This window comes from Amblyomma maculatum, chromosome 1 (genome assembly GCF_055883805.1).
Source record: "Amblyomma maculatum isolate TAMU_Amacu chromosome 1, ASM5588380v1, whole genome shotgun sequence".
Taxonomy (NCBI): domain Eukaryota; kingdom Metazoa; phylum Arthropoda; class Arachnida; order Ixodida; family Ixodidae; genus Amblyomma; species Amblyomma maculatum.
Window position 1 is genome coordinate 444,867,921 of NC_139344.1, and position 15,212 is coordinate 444,883,132.

At 47.7% G+C, this 15,212-nt stretch overlaps 1 pseudogene; it reads left to right on the plus strand.

Moving 5' to 3' along the window:
* The first annotated feature begins 8,147 nt into the window (after positions 1–8,147).
* On the plus strand, positions 8,148–14,770 carry LOC146209603 (uncharacterized; annotated as a pseudogene).
* Positions 14,771–15,212: the final 442 nt, after the last annotated feature.

Genomic DNA, 15,212 nt, shown 5'->3' on the forward strand with positions numbered 1-15,212 from the left:
ATTACCTAGTCTTAGTTCTGTATAATAACTTTTAGGCCAATCTTTCTTCTTTATTAACTAGGTCGTCCATCATTATTTGTAATTTATTCCCCAGAGTTACTTAGCAAGCCAATGACCTCGGGGAATCGCTGATGACTGAGGAATTCTTTATGAATCTTTATCGAAAACTAGATAGTACTGCAGAGATCGTGGCTCCTTGTCTAACACTTTTCTTTACGGGGACTTTATCACTTTTCTTATGCATAACTATGGCTGCTGTGCAGCTGCTATAGACAAGCGTCATGTTTGTAAACAAAGGTGGCGCTGCGATTAGCAGCGACATGGGTGTAGGCAGAAACGCAGCGTGCCTACAGTGTGCCACGCAACGCTGCCTCCGAAACCAGTTTGAGCGTGCACTATTTTCAAGCCTAAGCTTCGCATGTGTGGAGAAATTTTTTGGTTTTCGATTGTGGAGTAGTTCAGCACATTTGGAGCCAATAAGCCCTTTAATTACCGAGCGAAAGGCTGCATTGGCTTCCTATTCGTCGTTGCTTCCTGCGCGCGGCTACGGTGGCTTGCTGTAGTGACATTAAGCTAAATGAAAATGAGAAAGCGCAATGTATATGAAAAACTATTAGTTTTACATATCCATTGCGCCAGCATTGTTTAACTCCTAGGCCTATTGCTATAATAGCGCATGAATGAGGTCGACGATTGAATGACTGAAAGTGTGTTTTTCATATATGACGACTCTTTTGCGACTTCAAGCACCTTCAATCAAAATAACAATATTACAAATAAATATCGTGAACTAGAAATCACATTCTTAGCTCTGTGTAGCGGAAACTTAAGTCACAATTTCACTGAATAACAAATCAATCATTTAGTTTTTTACAACATATTCGCCTGGGGCTCGCTGCCAGCTTGTTTTATCCTGCTCGACAAAAAAAACGTTTGACGTCTGTTTCATCGTGCAGACGTATCCAAGGTCATTCACAGGCTGATATATACATGAAGGCCCGTAAGAATGCTTTCATTTTGTTTTTTTTTCTCTTTAGAAGAGATGCATGAGCGCAAATTTTGCGACGTCCTGCACGGTCGCTTGCAGCGAACTGAGCGAACTGTTGAGCTTTTTAACACACTTGGAAACATGTTATTCAAAAAACGCGTTATATTTTTTCTCATTTTGCACACCTCATAGCCGATTCTACATTGGGACATAAGTCCATGTTTTATATCATACATAAGTATCCTGCTTGATGACACGTACGTCAATATTTAGTTCTTTCGTTAAAATCGTAATACCTTCAAAACGAAAGTTTAGTAATCTATGAAATAACGCTGCGTGACTTTGCCCGGATACTCACGATGTTTACTCGCTTTCTAGGACCGGTGATGAAAAGTACATCCCTCGTTGAAACTCGCAAAAAGTGATATCAGTGAAAAGACGCTTCGCAAATTTGGGTCTGCTTAGGAAATACCGCGCTGGAGTGACCACTAGAAGCAACAGCAGTTACTTTCACAGCAGCTTTGTGTCCTTTTCTGTACGAGCATATGCACGGGCACAAGTGAACCGAACTCACAGCGTATCTTCTATTATGACTTGATATATTATATACAACGAAACGTGCGCGAGCTGCAGGTGTTTGTTATTGCGCCATTCGTCATGCGACTGAAAATTAGTCACGACAATTAAGAACCGCAAATAAAGTGATCAAGTTTCAGTACAGAAGTGAAACGCAAGTTAGCCGCGAAGCAATCCGTCACCGAAGTGTCTGCTTGTCGCGCTCAACGCCGTTGCCCATCGCTCTCATGTTTATCCGACCACAGCAAACATGTGGAACCAGGTGCTATTTTCTTTTTTGTGCCTTGGAAGTTGTTATACTCGGTAAGTACGCTCGGTAAGTATATTGGTAAGTATGCTCCAAAACACAGCAACTGCCGCGCATCCAATGCAGACCGCGCGAGCTTTCGCCTACACCCCGAAAATCACTGCTGTCGCCAGCGCTGCCGCATCTTCACTGACGTCACGGGCTGACGCTTGTCTGTAGGGAGTATGCACTTGTGTGCCGTGTGCGATGCAATGAGGATAATTAAGGCGCCGCCGGCCATGTTCGGGTCGACGGAAAGAACAGGGTGAACGTACTTAAAAAATGCTGCCGTGCGGTTTCACAAGCAGTGGCTTCCGCAGATATGGGTCACTGCGCTGCCCTAGACTGTAATAGAGCAAGAAACGGAATCTCAAGAGCTGCGCGAAGGATCCTGATCAGCAACCGAATGAAAAAGATCTCGAGATGCGACGTCACATATCGGTGTAAATGATCAATCATTGACCATTATAAATTGGGGCGTAGACTCGTACCCCCACCAGATGCTAGCCTAAATAGTAGAGACGCTTTCGCGTGCAGGCGGCTACAAACTAATACGTTCATGAACTCGGTCTGGGCGTTTCACACACTACCAGACATTACGGACAATGATCTTAGCAAACGCTGTGAGGCGAGAGGGACCCTCGACCACATAATTTGGGAGTGCCCACAATCTACACGGAGAGAGGAAAATATTACAAGTAGAACTGCCGGGGATAACCTGCTGCGAAGCGCGGACCCAGCGATTTAGCACCGCACCGTCTATCTGGCGGAAGAGGCCGCAACAAGCCAAGGGCTGCCTTCCAGCCTCTAAACCGCGGGCGCACGACCTCCCGTCTTCCCCGGCACGCGTGCAGGGGAGGGGAAGATGACGCCCATTTCCGATGGAAATAAAAGTTGTGCAACCACCCAAATCAATGATCAACCGCCTGTATATTAAGGAAGACGTGAAATTTTTGTCAACAATGGAGGGGCTCAAATCTTCCGGATATGCCCTGGCAGCCAGATGATCCATGTACGACTGTTCTTCAAACATTTGTCGCCGTATTTGAGGAAAAAGTGTAGCTTGACAAAGTATATGCGGCAATATACTTCACCGTTTCCAGCCATGCATATGCAGCCCACTGCCAACACTTCATGTCCTGTTTTGCGACAATCGAAGACTTATTTGAAAGAAAGGTACGACAAACAATGAGCGTTGTTGATTATCGCGTTCCATAAAGTGAATTAGCAGTGTTTTATGTGATTCGGGACAAAGAAGAAGAAGTGGAGGTTTCCAAACGTCCGAAGCTAGCGCTTTTCCACTTTTCTAGATTTTTTATCACTGTGAGCTATTTGTGATCTCGTCATCCTTCGGGATGGAGGGCGCACGACCCCTGATCCCACCTGACACCATCGAACAGGCTGCGGCTACTCGACGCGTCACCTCAACGTCGCGGACGTGGAGCTTCCAGACTCGGCAGATGACTCCACGGTGACTGAGATGGATTCTGACAGCAGCTGCACGCCTGTACAGTCGCACCGCCTGAAAAGGAAGCTGCGCCAAACACAAATAATGAGTGAGACACCAAAGAAGAATGCTGAAAAGCAAGGAACCTTTTCCGTGGCGTTCGTACCAACAACGGCGACGGCGAATCTGAATGGTATAAACAGATAGCATCTTACCCAGTTTTTCGACCGGCTGGCTCCAGGTGATGTTGACGAGGTCAGAATTAATCTCTGGAAGAATGTCCTGACCCTGGATGTCCAATCGCAGGCTACAGGGGACAAGCTGAAAGGCATTGGTACGATTGGCAACATGCCGGTCCGTTCTTTTCTTGCACATGGGAAAAAGTCTACTGCATGTGTATTCACCGACGGTGACCCCGAGATAAGTGAAAGCAATCTCTGCACGCTGACAAATCTACGGAGCGCATTGTGGATGTTCATCGTTTCGGCCGCACAAAGTGCGGTAAATTAGTCTTTGAAACTGAATCCCTCTCATCTCATGTTAAAGTGGGCTATGTGAGACACCCAGTTCGGATGTATGTTCCAAGACCTGTTCAGTGCCACAAATGCAACAAGATCGGAAATGTGAATGCCGTTTGTCGAAACGAGGTATCCTGCCGTCGATGCGGTGGTACGCATCCTCATGAGACATGCCAGACGGAGACTGTGAAGTGTGCAAACTGCTCGGGCGCCCATGAAGCGATGGCTAAGGAATGTCTTAAAATTCGGAACGAAAGACGTATACTAAAGAAGATGGTGCGAAATAACTCGACTCATCAAGAAGCGGCTGCGTCTATTCGTCATCGCAAGCACCGTTCCCGACGCCGACACAAGGAATCGGAAGGCAAACCTAGCCTGGATAAGTCAGCTGCACAGTTAACGTCAGCTCAGGTGCTACAACAGATTGAGCCTAATCCCGTTAAGAATACTCATGCTGTAATGTCACAGGCAATGTCACAGGCCAAGGAACAGACAGAAGCTGTTGTATTACCTGCTGCCTCTGATGTTGAGTGGCCTCGTCTGCCATCAAAGGCCAACACGAGGCCTCACCCCAGTTTGGTTGCCACACAAGCTGGAAATTCCGAGAACCCCAAAAGCCAGCAAAACAAAAATACCGAAACAGCTGGTTCGTACAATGCTGGTGCTGCTCTCTGGTATCAACATGAAAATAGCAAAGTTTCCTATTCAGTTTTTGGATGCATTTTAGCAGCTCTGGCGGCATTGCAATAATTTACAATGGCGCAACAAACTAACGCCACCTCTGTGACGATGCACTTTCGCCGCAATGTAGTGATGCAATCGAATGCCCGAGGCCTGCGTGGTCGGCTGAGTGACAGCGGGTACAGAAGTACCGCTTTACTGTGATTGTGATCTGTGAGCCCAACATGCCGGCTGCTTTTCACCTTTCTGGATATGTTCTGCTATGGTCTCGGGAAGCAGACAAAACAAGCAAAGTGCTGGTGTGTGTACGTCAAGACATTGCGCACGTCCGCTTTGCTCTACAGCCCCACAATACGAACCACTACATTTGTTTGACATTAACCCTGAAAGGACGAGTACGTTCATTAATTGGCGCTTATATTCCACAGAGCGATGGCTTGGACAAGTTATATCTATTTTCAACATCCAATGTTGTGCAGCTCCTCGTATTACTGTGGGGGACTTTAATGCTCACAACCCTCAGTGGGGTAGGGCCATAATGAGCAATCGAGAAAAATACCTAGCAGACGTTATGCATACGCAAGATCTCGTCAATATAAATGACGGCCCACAGACTTTTCTATGCGGAACAACCTAGAGCAGCTGCTTGGATGTGGCGTTTGTTTCCAGAAGCCTCCATCCCTCTGTTTCTTGGTGTAGTGATGTGGAAACGCATGGGAGTAATCACAAACCAACCTACGTATGCATCAAGTGGTTTGCACCTGCCACTTCGCCTCATGTGCAATACACAGACAGAGCATCGGTGCCGACTTCCAGCGTGGACCTCTAGATACCATCTGAAATAGAGGGTCTGGTTACTTTCTTTCTCAGAGGAAATACTCGCTATGTTTGTGTGCCGGTATCAGTGTCGAGCATCGGCGTGGAATTGGAGCGGCTTCGCATGATCCGCCAGCAGGCTGAAAGGAAGTACAGAAGATCGAAATCCGCGCAAGGTCTTGCACTTTCTTGCCGAGCTAAACGACAAGTTTTGCGCCAGCTGGAGAGGTTAGGAGGACAACGTTGGAGACAGTTCCGCTCATCACAGGATCCCCTTAAGCCCCTGTCGCATATCTGGCATGTTGCGAGAAGCTTTTGCTCACCTCCGCGAGAAAGGCATCCTTTTCGTGCCCTGGCCCTTTATCAGCGCCGCAATGAAGTTGACGTAGCTGAATATTTTTGTAAAATGATTGTGTGCACAAACCAGGCACAGTTAACATTTTCAGATGTTTTTGCGCCACCTTCGCCGAATGATCATTACGACGTGCCCTTTATAATAGCTGAATTAGACGCCGCTCTTGCTTCTTGTCGGCATTCATCTGCACCTTGTCCTGACGGGATTACTTATTCAACTTAAACAAACCTAGGCAAGGATGGTAGAACTGCACTACTTAATTATTTCAATAATATATGGGCTTCTAGTATTGTTCCTGAACACTGGAAGATTAGCCTCCTGGTTGCTCTTTTGAAGCCTGGATAGCCTCCTCTCGAACTTACCTCATACCGGCCAGTTGTCCTAGCAAGCTGTTTTGGAAAAGTTATGGAGCGATTGCTGCTGGCAAGACTTGAGTGGTATCTAGAAGGTAATGATCGTTATCCGAATATGATGACTGGATTTCGCCGGGGACGCTCTTTCATTGACAGCGTCATCGACCTTCTGGCGACAGTTGAACACGAACAGCGTCACCGTCGACTAATACCTGCTGTCATTTTAGATATAAAGGAAGCTTACGACAACGTCCTCCATGATGCTATTCTTGATGGACTTGACAGCGTGGGAGTTGGCGGTCGGCTGTATTTGTGGATTGCAAGCTATCTCAGTGGCTGCTCTGTTTACATGATAACGCCTGAAGGGGATACTACCCGCTTTCATTACGGTCGTGGAGGTCCACAGGGTAGAGTTCTCAGCTTGCATTCCGGCCACAAGGCAAGAACAAAGCAATTGTGTTTCTCCACTTGTGGAAATTCAATTGACCGTATCACATGCAATAACTTCGAAAAAAGACTATTATTTCAGGCCAATTTTATGGGAGTGGTGTAGAAAGCAGAGAGAGAATATCAAGCAGGACAGTGCACTCTGTAAGCAGGGTGTTGCATATAATTGTTTATTCATAGACAAAATCGTCGGTGTATATTGAGTGCAGTAGAGATAATGATTCCGCTCGTTTTATCATTAGTGACGTTTCTCTAATGCTTGGTGCGTAGATATGTTTACGCCGGGGCTCAAAGTAGCGAAATCCAATATAAGCATGGTGGCGTCTGGTAAATAGGAAAGCAGAAACGAGTAGCTAGTTTTGGAAGAAACACAGCCTTATGTGGCGCCGTATGCTGTTTGAGTGCTGACGCTGTTTCTCTGATCGAATATTTCTAAGGGCTGCTAGACAGACATATAAATGAATTGTCTGGCCATGTTAGAATACGAATATGCGGTGAAAGTAGGAGCTCAGTTACATTTTCATCAACGTGATTACCTTGTATATAAGACTAATGTCAAACCTTTTGAGTGTGTTACTTTGTCACCATTGTCAGCCTCTCTGCCCTCACTGCAGTGCAAAGGCTTCTTGAATTAATTGCCCGATGCGATTCGTATATTCGCGCTGTATGCAGCAGCGGTGAACAAAAGCAAGCCGCTATTCTTGCAATGACGTTGATGGCGCCATTGTGGTTTGATTAAAGCAGCATAGACATAGATATACGCTGAAAGAAGGCAGGGGAAATGTGAGCCGATATATTTTGTGGAAGGCTTGAATACTTTCCTGGAATACTTTATCAGTAAAATATATACTTCGACTAAAGTTCCACTGAACACGATGACTTCTTTATTTTGTAGAATTATGGAGGACGCTTAGGACTTTCTAAGAATGTGAAGCTGAAGCCTAGATGGAAATTTTGTAGCCAATTCTTTCTTACCGTTCCGAGCTGCGTAAGGAGTGTTTTCAGAGGCACATAGTCCCATTTCACTACCTATGTGCGTCTTATATAAAAGCGCGTCACATACATAGAACCGAAAATGCAGTAATATTGCCGCGTGCCTCTCGGAACCGAGGAAAAAAAAAGAGGACGAAGCTTTGTGTGTGAGACTGATCCGTTCATATGTTGCCGCCTTCTACTAAGTGGAGGTGCGGGGTGCGATTCGCCTTTTGCTGAGTTCCATCCCTCAGCGGCAACCGAGAGCCCCCACGTATTTGACACAGGTCCACCGCAGTACCAGCCGCCGCCTCCGAGGTCAGTCACCAGAGTTCGGGCCTTTGACCTGGACGCCAGTGCCCACCACGCATAGATCGAACACGAACATCGTAGCTAACGGAGATAGTTCACCCCAGTTCGTTGTCCTCCAGTCTAGGACGCCACCGTTCATTCATGGTGAGCATTTATGAGGACGCTGAAGACTGGCTAGACGAATTCGAAAAGGTCGCCAACTACAACGGCTGGGATGAGCAAAGGAAGCTGCATACTGTGTACTTTGCTCACGAAGTCCGACACGGCGGTACGGACAGAAACTCAACATGTGACCGGCCACGCCACAGTGGTAACAAAGGGACCACTGGTCATGGGCACGCCATACGTCACTCTTTCGAAACCGTGCCTCGGCTAGAAGAAGAGGACGACGCGGTCATGGTTCAAGTGGTGGGGTGTCTACTCTGGCTCTAGGGGAGTGGGTACCACTGTGGTGCTGCCTTGGCTAGAGGATGAGGATGACGCGGGCTTGGTTCAAGTGGTGGGGAGTCTACTCTGGCTCTAGGGGAGTGGTACCCACTGTGGTGCTGGTTTGGATTAGGCACAGTAGTGTTCGCTCTTGAAAAATTTCAAAGGGTATTCTTCTGAAGCACGGATGCATACGTAGGCACATTCAGTGGCGGTGGTTGCACAGCAGGCACAGACGGCTCCGGGACGACTTGCCTAACTTCCTCACGAAGGACCTCCGCGAGTGACGGAAGCCTCAATAATGGCGTTATATTCTGTAGCTGAATGCGTCTCAGAAGCCCAAACGTTTTCTTCGTGCAAATCTGCTGGATGTAATCGACACTAATGAGGGTGATTTTTCTGCTTATGAGAGAAGTGAAGTGTCTGAAGACAGCAGTGACGAAGAAGAGGACGGCTCAACTGTGGTTGACGAGGCTGAAGCAGAAGGTCTGATCACGACAGATTTTCCTACAGCTGATGTGAAATCCAGTAACGCGAAGAAGCGGTACACATGGCTGAAAAAGGAGTTCGATAACGAACTGGTGAATTTCGAGAACGACTTTCCGTTGCCACCTGCACAGCCGCTGTGCCCTAAGCACTACTTTGGCATGTTCATTTCTCGGTCCATGTTGAAAGCTGTTGCAGATGAGAGCAACAAATACTACCTTCAGAAACATGGAACGCCCCCAAACCTCACAGTTAAAGAAATGACATCTGTGCTGGGGATGTTCTTCAGGATGGGACTCGTAAATATGCACAGGGTCCCTGCCGACTGGGAATATGAAAGCAGATACGAATTGGTAGCCCAGGTTATGGCGCGAAACAGGTTTGAAAAAATAATCAGGCACTTGCATTTCTTTGATAATGAAGCTGCCACTGAACAAATTAATGAAGACAAGTGCTGAAAGTACGTCCATGGCTCACTTCCTTACACAGCAGCATGTTTGGCTTGCCACAAGAAAAAAAGTCAGCAGTGGACGAAATCTTGAACTCTTTCCGTGGACGGTGTTACATCCGTCAATACATGCCTAATAAAACTAAAAGCAAATGGGGCCTGAAGCTTTGGGCACATTTTGGAGAATCAGGTCTGTGCTACGATTCTGATGTATATTAATGCTGCAGGTTTTTATGGTTTTATGGAGGTTTTTATGGATGGAAGGAAGGTTTTTATGGATGGCTATCAGCTTGGGTTGGGAGCTGGTGTTGTGCTTCAGTTATGTTCGAGCCTTCCAAAGCGAGACAACAATCTAGTGGTTGCTGGCAACTTCTTTACTGGCCCTCACCTTGTAGAAGAGCTCACAAGAATTCGAATCTCCTACATTGGCACAGTCGGCGAAAACAGATTCAAGTACAGCAAGCTAATGGATGACACACTGATGAAAAAGCGAGGTCGGGGTGCCTGTGATACTTCAGTTGCCTCCTGTGATCAGAAGGCAATGGTGGCCGTGAAGTGGTACTACAACCGCTCTGTAACTCTCCTTTCCAACTGCAATGGTGCCAACCCATTTACCTCCGTGAAAAAATGGAATATCGAGGAAAAAAAACATGTCTTTGTAAATTGCCCAGCGATCATTCCTGCCTACAGCAGATCGATGACTGGCGTGGACCTTCTTGACAAAATGTGCTTATCATATCGTTTTCCCGTAAGGTCAAAGCGCTGGTATATGAATTTATTTTGGCATACGCTATCGCTGCCGTTGATGCACGGCTCATGCAGAAAAGAATCTTTCATCAGCAAGGATCGTCGCCCACACCCTTGAGAGAATTCCTTTCCGAGCTCGCTACAAGCCTTATCTTGTACAACAAGCGACCGCCAGGGCGCCATTCAATTCAGAATGTTACAACACTCATGAAAATGTGCTTAAATGTCCCTCGCGACGTCAGAAAATACAGCAAGGAACACGTGCCTATATGGAATACACGGTGGAACCACTGCAAGGCATTCCCAGGGGGCTACACCTATTTATCTTGTTCGAAGTGTCAGGTGATGCTTTGTTTGAACAAGGATCGCAACTGTTTTGTAAGTTACCACCAGTAGGCTGCGGACAGCCTTGCTTATGCTTTTTATTATTCTGGAAATGATATGCACCAAAAGGGACGGTGCTAATAAAAAGTTTGTTCTCTTGGCCTGACCTCAGTCTTTTACATTACTGCCCAGTGTTGCATATATGCAACACTCCATATTTAAGTCACAAACTATACCTTCGAATTTTTTATTGAATATTCATGCTCCCAGTGACTCTAAGAACACGAGGAAGAAATATTTTAAAATTTGGAACAGTGTTTCTCATACTGGGAATTAATGGCGTCACCAGAACCGTTGAAGCCGGAAGCATAGACGGCCGGTGACACGGCGAACACGTCACGGTTATAGTCCTGTGTTGAAGTGTTTCTTTCATCGTGGTGGCCTTCGCTAAAAAATCTGATGTCGTGCCGGGTGGATTGCGCGCGAGCCCAGTAAACAATTCTTGTTTCACCCCAAGCATTAGGTGGCACACGATCGTCTCCTCAGACATATTTGGATCAACACGCCTAAAAAGGTGAACCCTGTCCTCATAATACATTCCAACTCTTTCGTTCGTGGCTTGGCAGCGAGATCGCAGTGCCGACTCCGCACGCTTCCTTCGGCCATTGGCGCTGTAGGTCGCCAACAGCTGGCGACGAAAGAGGCCCCATGATGGTAGCGTCGTTTCGTGGTTGACGAACCACGTCCACACCGGACTTCGTGGTTTTAATCCGCATGCACGATGTCCTCGGAGAAGTGAACGACCACCCCAAATCGAAGAGTACCTTTCGGCGCATACGGATCCCCCACGGCGCATACGGGTCCCGCGTCATTACCTCTTCCCGTTATTGTTCCCCAAGTTCACCTCCCTCTATATACCGCACTGGCCGCCTTCCAAGCCCCCACTCTCCGAGCCGCCGGGAAAACTAGGAACAGCGACCAGCGGAGGTGAGGCCGCTGATGAGCGAACTGCCCAACATCATCCATCAGGTTTATTACAAGATAATGGCTGTCAGACGGCCAACATCATCCATCAGGTTTATTACAAGATAATGGCTGTCAGACGGGGTCTGTAACGATGAACCTGAGTGCGCAGCTTCGGACATAACAGTTTCTATCGATGATTTTCTCATTATCGCGTTAGTTGATACGGGGGCGGAGTATTCAGTTATGAGCAGTGGTTTGACAGGAAATTGAAGAAAGTTTTAACCGAGTGGACTGGGCCTCAGATTCGCACGGCAGGGGGACACCTTATCATCCCGGCTGGAAGATGTGTTGCGAGAGTTGCAATTGACAGATTTGTTTATGTTGGCGACTTCGTTGTTCGTGCCCACTGTTCGCAAGACGTCCTATTCTGCTTGGACTTCTTTAACGCTGCGATAATAATTTGCAAGAATCACGTGTGATGTTTTCGCCGAGCCAAGCCATTGCGAGATCTAGCGTCGACAGTTCATCAACCGCTTTACGTATTACAGCTGAAGACGTTACGGTCCCGCAAAGGTGCAGCATTATGGTCATGGTAGAAAGCGACTCATCATGCGACCGCGACGTACTGGCAGAGAGGAACGTGGGCCTGCTTCCTGAGAAAGGGGTCTGCGCTGCAAGAGGACTTCTTCGCTCGCGCGATGGTTGTGCGAAGCTTTGAATTACGAATTTTGGGGACCGAGTTTCAGCACATTGCTAAAAGAACGGCCATCGCCTATGTTGCCGACTTTATTGAGCCAGCGAACATTTGTACTCTAGCGCCGCCGTCGCCAGCCGGATGCGATACACCCGACATCCTATCAACTGTGGACGTTAATCCCAATCTGCCGGTGGTTGAGCGGCGGCGACTCCTAGAGCTCCTTCGGGATTTTGCTGGATGATTTGCAACGTCTTCGAAAGTTGGGCGCACCCCAGTAGCCAAACACGGCATTATGGTTGACGTGGAGACCACGCCGATTTCACAACACCCATACCGCGTGTCGTCAATGGAACGTGAGGCTATTTGAAGCCAAGTGCAAGAAATGCTTACCGACGACATGGTGCAGCCGTCTACCAGCCCCTGGGCTTCGCCTGTAGAGTTGGTGCAGAAAAAAGACAATACCTTGAGTTTCTGCGTTGATTATTGCAAGGTAAATCAGGTAACGAAACGGGACGTATACTCACTTCCGCGTATCGGTCATTGGACCGGTTACGCAATGCCAAATATTTCTCGTCGCTTGACGTCAAGAATGGCTGCTGGCAGATAGAAGTGGACGAAAGGAAGAGAGAGAAAATAGCGTCCGTTACCCCCGACGGCCATTATGGATTTAAAGTGCTTCCTTTCGGTCTCTGATCTGCGCCAGCAACCTTCCAAAGAATGATGAACACCGTTCTCTCTGGACTGAACTGGCAAGCGTGCCCAGTCTATCCGGACGATGTCGTCATTTTCGCGTCTAGTTTCGAGGAGCACCTCAACCGGCTGCGAATGGTACTACCGGCGTTGCGTTCAGCCCATCTGATGATAAAACCGCAGAAATGCCATTTCGGATTCAAGGAGCTCCTCTTTCTTGGCCCAGTTATTAGTGCTGAGGGCGTAAAATCAGATCCCGATAAGACTGCTGCTGTAGAAAACTTCCCACGCCCATCCGACAAAAAGTCTTTTAGAAAATTTGAGGGGGCTTTGTGCCTATTACAGGCGTTTCGTCGAGAATTTTTTAACGATTTCCGAGCCTCTTACTCTTCTTACCCGAGACAATGTTCCTTTTGCGTGGCAAGAAGATCAAAAGGATGTCTTCAACGAGTTACCCCGGTGACTGCAGGCCACCCCGATGCTTGCGCAGTTTAATGAAAACGCTGCTATGGATATTCATACCGATGCCAGTAATTTTGGACTCGATGCAGTTCTGATTCAGTTGCGAAATGGCACCGAGAAAGTTATCGCTTAAGAGAGTCGTTCTCTTTGAAAAGCAGAGGCAAGCTACTCAACTACGGAAAAGGGATTTCTCGCAGTAGTTTGGGTGATAACTAAGTTCCGACCCTATATTTACGGACGCCCTTTTAGGGCTGCGAGCGACCACCATTCGTTATGCTTGCTAGGCAGCCTCAAAAACCTCTCTGGACGGCCTGCAAGGTGGAGCCTGGGTCTCCAAGTGTACGACATTACGGTTGTATACAAGTGCGGCCGTAAGCACAACGACGGCGATTGCTTGTCGTGTGCACCAGTTGACGCTGCCCCTCCCGACAGGGAAGACGACGAGTTCCAGTTTCTTGCTATAGTCATGACCTCCGACATGGCTCAGCGTCAACGGGCTGACCCCGGTTTACGCCCGCTTATTGAACATCTCGAAGGCCTTGGTGTAGTGTCCCACGTGCTTTTGCGCGGGGTTTATTCTCCTACAGCGTTCGCAATCGTGTCCTATATAAGAGAGACTTTCAGCACAACAAGGAATCCTTTCTTCTTGTTGTGCCGTCCGACCTCCGGCAAGAAATCTTGCATGCATGCATGCCATGATTAGCCTTCGGCTGGTCATTTAGGAGTCACGCGAACATTAGCATGGAATTGACAAAAGTATTATTGGTCTAAGTTGCTGCTTTCAGTCCAGCACTATGTGAGAACATGCCGAGAATGCTAGCGGCCAAAGACACCTCCGCTGAAGCCTGCAGGGCGTCTTCAGCCAACAGCCCCTTTCCAGCAATTGGATATGCATCTTCTGGGCCTTTTCCCAAGGTTCTCATCAGGGAACAGATGGATAGTAGTGGCGACGGACTACTTAACGCGATATGCCGAGACACAGCCACTTTCCCGTGCGACTGCTGCTGAAGTAGCCCAGTTGTTTCTCAATACCATCTTACTACGCCACGGTGCCCCATCGGTTATTATTACTTACCGCGGTACAGCCTTTACGGCCGAAATAATGCGGGCTCTCTTCACTCTTGCCCGCACAAGTCATCGTAGGACTACTGCTTACCATCCGCCAACAAGTGGACTGACTGAACGCCTCAATAAAACACTTGCAGACATGATTTCCATGCACGTCGACGTTGAACATCGCACGTTGGATGAACTTCTTCCATATGCAACTTTTGCATACAATACGGCTGAACAGGAGACGACGCGTCTTGCGCCATTCCAGCTAGTATCTGGTCATCCCGTGGCCACAATTTTTGACGCTGTGCTAATATCAAGTCACAGAGACGATGCCACCAACGCCTATGTGGACGTCGACATATTTCTGCAGCGGGCCGAAGGAGCGCGCCAGCTCACACGGTGACGTATTCAACATCAACAACACCGCGATGCCAATCGGTACAACCTCCGACACCGAGACGTTCACTACCAACCTGGCAATCTTGTATGGGTGTAGACACTAGTGCGCCGCCGAGGACTCTCCGAGAAGCTACTTCGTCGTTACTTTAGGCCATACGAGGCCATTCGGTGTCTTAGTAACGTAACATACGATGTTGTTCCTCGGGGTCAACGACCCTCAATAGCGCGGCGCTTCGGATGAAACCGTATTATGAGAGGAAGTGATATTTTGCTTGCGTGCAGCTTTGTGTTTCCTGCTTCTGTGTGCATCTAGTTTGAGGACACCCCCAGCGTCGAGTCGCCGCTCTCGAAGAGGGGGGGGGGGGTAATGCCGTGTGCCTCTCGGAACCGAGGAAAAAAAGAGGACGAAGCTGAGTGTGTGAGAGTGATCAGTTCAGAAGTTGCCGCCTTCTACTCCTTACAATATATTTATACCCTCATAACTCGTGAAACCTCGACATGCGCCAGTATTCCGTAGACTTTGAGGGGCATTATTTTGAACTTCCCTGTGTTAATTCCGGTGTCATGCAGGATTGCCGTGTAGACCCGCTCCTTTATTAATATACTTCCTTGACTTAACATTCTGCAAAAAAAGACTGTGTGAATATCCGATTGCATGCGCAAGACTTCTTTCTATTCAAGGCTGGTAATAATACTAAGGATGAGATTTTGTTTAATAAAGGTCTGAATGTTGTTTCTGAGTGCTATGGTATTTTGAATA